Source organism: Theropithecus gelada, chromosome 5 (assembly GCF_003255815.1).
Source record: "Theropithecus gelada isolate Dixy chromosome 5, Tgel_1.0, whole genome shotgun sequence".
NCBI classification, from domain to species: domain Eukaryota; kingdom Metazoa; phylum Chordata; class Mammalia; order Primates; family Cercopithecidae; genus Theropithecus; species Theropithecus gelada.
This window is the reverse complement of record NC_037672.1, coordinates 60,939,764-60,945,765: the sequence shown is the minus strand read 5'-3', so window position 1 is coordinate 60,945,765 and position 6,002 is coordinate 60,939,764.

The following is a 6,002-nucleotide window of genomic DNA, read 5'->3' as shown; positions in this document are numbered from 1 at the left end:
TTGCGGTTTTTGGCATCAAAAGCAATGGCAAAAATTGGAATTATTTTTGCACCAACCTAACACGTTGGTGTGCATTGATCTCTGTGTTTATTCCCATGAGCCTGTAGTCAATTACTGTCAGCAAGTTCCAGGCTTGTCTCAAATCTGAGACAAAAATTAAGGATGATCTGTGTATTCAAGCTTAGGGCAGAATAAGTGAGAAAAGAGTAGCAGAATCCCTCAGTGCAGTGCAGTAGAAATAGGAATCAGTCAGAGAAGGATCGGTAGATGGAAAATTTCTGGAGAAGAAGTCAGACAAGAGCTCCAGCCACTCCCTCTCCAGGTGGATGTTCTCCCAGTACTGCCAAGTCTGGAGGAGCTGGGTTTTCTTTTATTAGAGAAACAGTCATTTCTTTATAAAAGTAAACAAAGGAAGCATATAACAGAATCTCTTAATGCTATAAGTACTAAATGCCATGAAAAGATAAAGGATTAAGAGCTCACAACACATCAGACTAATTAGGAATCACATCATGAGAAAGGTAGCATTTTCAGATGCATCTTAAGGAGGACAAATCAGGCAAAGGAATATGCCAAGTGAAGGAAAGTGGAGAAGAAGCACATAGCATGGTTGGTGCATAGGAGATAACGTGAGAAAGGAGAGAGATACAGAAAACTAGGTTGAGGACAAATTGGGCAAGGCTATGAGTACCAAACTGAGGTGTCTGGTGTTTTTTGTTTTTTGTTTTTTGTTTTTAATTTAGTTGGCAATGAGCAGGTACTTATTGTTTTCTGAGAAAGTTTATAACATTCGTGAACTAAGTTTTAGGAACATAAATCTAGTGGCAGTATTTACATGGTTACTATGGTAGGCAGGATTCTAAAATGACTCCCAGTGACCCATGATCTTGTATGATCCTCTCCATTTTGAATGTAGAAGGAAACTATGAATATGATGGTATATTACATGGTTCACTTGTGTTCAATGGCAAAGTCAACTTTAAGAATGGGATGTTATGCTTGGCAGGCCTCACTTCAGGCATGCTCTTTACAAAGATGGGGTTTCTTTCTGGAGAAAGAAATTAGAAGTACTGTATTCAACATGTAAAAAATTATTTATTATTGGTTTTAATATGGAGGGGGAACACACAGTAAAAATGGCAAGTGGCTTCTAGTAGCTGATAACAAGTCCTGGCTAAAAGTCGATAAGAATATGGAACCATGGTCCTACAATTACATATAAGGAATTGGATTCTGCAAAAATCTGAATGAGCTTGGAGGAGGATTTATACCCACAGCCTTCAGATAAGAATACCACCTGGCCAACACATTGAATGTGAGACCCTAAGCAGAGAACCTGGCTGAGCCCCACTGAACTTCTAACTTACAGAATGATGAGATAATAAATGGGTGTTGTTTTAAGCCTCTAAGTTTGTAGTAATTTGTTATGCAGCAATAGAAATCAGATTTATCTGGAGTGGGGAAGAATCGGAAGCTATTTAAGAGACTAAAAACGTAGCCTAGATTAAAATAAATTAATAACTAAATGAAAGGGGTTGCAATAGAAATAAGGAGAATAAATGAAAGAAATAGCAGAGATAGCCTCTATGTGACTTAGTAATTAATTTATGATGCTCAGAGAGAGGGAGAAGGCGAATAGAAGTCTATGACTTGGAACCTGGATGGCTAAAATGGTAAGAGTGCCAACAGAAAGGTTCGGAAACCAAGAAATTAAGATGGATGACCAATTTCATTTTAGATGCACTGAATTTATGATACCAATAGGATAAACATAGTTTATAAAAACTGGGTGGGGGAGCTGAAATACTGTAGAGACTTAAGGTTGGAAATACTTGTGGAGTTATTGGTAACCAAATACAAGCATATAACTCAAGTGAGTTAACTGGAGAAATAATGGAGAGAAACATTGGTATGAAGTTGGAAGAAGACCCCAGAAGAAAGACTTCGCCCACCTAAGTGAAGATGATATTCTTCCTCTGTCTGAAATAACCCATCTAAAATGCCCCTGGAAAATCACCTACTTTGCTTTTAAATCTCAGTTCAACTACTGTCTCTTCCATATAGCACTCTCTGCCTTACTCAGCCAGAAAAAAAAAAAACAAAAAAACACACCTTAAGATTTTTCAAGTGGTTATTCCTATCTCTCAAGTAGACTAAGTTTTCAGAGGACAGGAACCATTTCATTTTACCTTTGTATTTTCAACCCTAAATTTTCAAGAACACAATAGGTACTAAACATGTATTGAGCGAATGAATCAAAGATGGTAGTAATAAAAACAGGAAGGAACCAAAACTTCACAACTGCTAATATAGTCTTACATAAGTATTCAATAATAACGGTTGATGGGAAGTTTTTAGAAAATAATTTTATATTACTCAAGAATATCGATAAAGACAAGCATAATACACATGTATTCATACATATACACATGGGGTTTTTATAGTCAAAAGTAGAGTTTAATGCAACAGAATCCGCTAATTCACTAATTTGCTGTTGTTTTCTATTTTAGAAATGCCTTCCTTTAACTCTCCTTGTGTTTAGGAAAAAAGACTGATAAGAATCCTCTGATTCATTAGTTGGCTACAACAGTCACAACCTCTAACACAAAATAGGAAAGACCTATTATTTATAAATGAAAACAACTCTTAATTAATGCAACACAACAGAGAAATCAAATACAAGGCACATGTGCTACCAATACATTTAATTCAGTTCCTCCTGAAAAGCTGCAAAGCCTCATACATCAAGGAAATCAGATGCTAAGCCAGAAATATGAATCCTATGATTTCAACCATTTGAGCAGAGGCATCTCAAGATACCAGCATTCTGAAACAATTTAATCCATCCAAGGCTGGGATTCTGTAGCCTTTGATAAAAGAAACACTGTGCTACTGTCTTGAATATCACAAGGTGGCATCTCCAGGTGTGCTGATGAGGGAATTGTTTCTTTCCTATTTAATTTGCTTTCAATTCAATTTCCCAAGAAGTCATTCCAAGAGTCTGGCAGGGGTGCCATTTATTTGTCATTGCTGGATATGCTGCTGCTGGCTTCATCCATTTCATCCATTGCTCCCTCTTCTTGGGTGTATGTTAGTTGCAAATGAGTTACTATAAGTCCAAAATTTGGTTGCTGCTAGTATTCTCTGGTTTGCTGGCTCCCATATCCAGATTCTATTCTAGTCTGGAATTACAGCTGGAAATCTCTGTTAGGGATTATTCTACTTGCTCATCACCCCCTGTTACTTTGATTATTCTGAATGTAATGGCTGGTCACTAAAATATAAAGATGGGTATGCCTTGATCTGTGCCTTAGACAAAAACAGACAAGCGATTCTCTTAGGTCTCAGTCGACTCTTTTTAAGCATTTGCTATGTGCCAGGCACTATGCTAATCTCTTGACATGGACTATCCAATTATTCTTTACAACAACCCTGTGAGATGGCACTATTATTTTACGGTTATGGCTTAAATAACCAATTGGAGGCATAGCAAAGGGAAGGCAGCCATTGCAGACGTGCTGTCAGTCTTCAGTATCTATGAATGAAGAATCATGTGGAGTACAGAGTGGCAAATGTTGTGACAGAAATATGCACTGTAGCTAAAGGGAGGGAAGTCACAAAGATGGTTTCAAAGGGGAAGAGGATGAACTTTTAGCAATGAGGTCTGGAGCTTGGGGGGACCCAGAGCTATATATTTAAAGGCCAGAGGTGACCACCAAGGCAGAATAACTGAAAAAGAATTTTCTTCTGGATTTGGCATTCTCCCAGGGCAGAGTAAAGATGTCAGGAACGTTTGAGGCAGGCCTAGAAAGAGGAGGCAGATCACGGAACTGAGAGAGAGCAGAAAGGAATGGAAAAACCACCAATAGTTCACAGGGAAAAAATCAAAGACAGAGAGTTTCCAGGGCCTATTGAATTTTGCAATTAGATCTTCATTATTAATCACAAAAGCTATTATGTTCTTTATGCCAAGCAAAGATCAAACACATGATCTCATTTAATCCTCACAGCTACTCTTGAAGTGCATGTTATCATCTGCAGAACAGTTCCCGGGGTGGCTAAGGGCAAAATCCAAACCGCAGTGGGTTAAGAAGTGACTGAGTCGGGGAGAATGTAGTCTGGATTTGGGATAAATTGAGGATAGAAAGGGATTGAGCCCCTACTAAAGGCTAGTGAGTGCGCCAGTCACTTTAGCACTGCTTTCTAATGTCATCCAAACAAAACTCTAAATGGAATGTGTTGTTATTCACCATCAAAGAAGAAACTCAGATTTGGAGACATGGTGTGACTCCAGGAGTCTATCTTCGTTTCAATCAACTCCATTGCCCCACAGAGGGAAAGAGGGATAAATGCAATAGACATTGACTGAGGATTTTACTGCATCTGGCCAAGAACTGCACTAAGAACATTTACATGGATTGCACACTGAAACTTCAGTTTAAATGCTAATTTCATTATTAATAGTGTGGTGATCTGGCCTGAGGCCAGAAATCAGACTCCCTGAGTTTGGATCTCAGTTCATTCACTTACTGTGTATCCTTTTGCCTCAGTTTCCTCATCTGTAAAATGGGTTTTGTTGTGAAAATTGTTTGGTAATATACGTGAAATATAAATAACAAGGTATGTTTAGAATATAAGTGTGGAGAAAAATGTTAGCTCGTAGTTGTTTTCTTGTTTGTTTGCTTTTTGTTTTGAGACGGAGTTTGCTGTGTCACCCCGTCTGGAGTGCAGTGGCACACTCTTGGCTCACTGCAACCTCCATCTCCTGGATTCAAGCCATTCTCCTGCCACAGCCTCCCCAGTAGCTGGGATTACATGTGCGCACCACAACGCCCAGTTAATTTTTGTGTTTTTAGTAGAGATGAGGTTTCACCATGTTGCCCAGGCTGGTCTCGAACTCCTGACCTCGTGATCCACCCGCCTCAGCCTTCCAAAATGCTGGGATTACAGGCCTGAGCCACAGCGCCAGGCTGCTCCTGGTTTAATCTCCATTGTACAGTCATGACAAGAAAGGATTAGGAAGACAAAGCTAGCAACTCTCATATTCTGTTCCGGACTCAGGGATCTTCTAGACACCCTTGTTTTTAACCACCACTGCACCATCCTGCTGGGAAACCTTTTGGGGACCTGTAGGAAGGAAACCTTTGGGGAAAGCTGTAGGTGAGGTTCTGGTGTGTTTGCTTGTTTTCTTATTTGTTTTTAATATGATGCTGACTCGCACATATTTCTCACCTCGAGAGAAGATGATGCGGGAGAGAGGGGCGTTATGATGGGTATGCGCTCAGAAAGACAGGAAGCTACGATGACGGGGTACAGGTGCAGGGGCCCGCAGTGTCCGTCAGAAGAGGCTCAGGAAAGTAAGCGAGAACGGTGTTCACGTTGTGACTTTGTTTGGAATCAGAAGAGCGAAAACCCAGAAAGAAGTTCTGTTTTCCTCTGCCCTCCTGCTAGCCATCATACAGCCACTGTTCTTGGAGAATTACCAAAAAAAAAAAAAGAAAGAAAGAAAGCCGTCCCTCCGACCATTTCTTTAGTCCTAAGTCTCCCTTTCCCTTCCTCTCCCCAGCCATTCCCACCCCTACTTCCTCTTCTCTCCCTCCCGCTGCCAGTTCTCTGGTTACTCCCCGCCTTGCTTCTATCCCAGCCTGGTGCAAGCTAAGAGGGCGAGGACGAGGGAGTGGGAGAGATTGGCTGAGGACTCTACAGATCAGCTAGAGAGCGAAAGAACTAAGTTTCTCTCTCTCTCTCTCTCTCTCTCTCTCTCTCTCTCACACACACACACACACACACACACACACACACACACACACACGCGTACACTAAAAAACTCGGACCAGCGGCGCCGCAGCTGCTCCAATCCCTGGAAAAGGCAATCGAGCGCCCTCCCGACCGCTGCGCACAGCCCCGGCTCCGACCTGGCGCCCAAAGCAGAGCTGGTCCTAGTCCCTAGCGCGGCCAGTTTGGCCGGGTGTTCTCAAAAATAAAGCGAGGAGGGAAGGTAC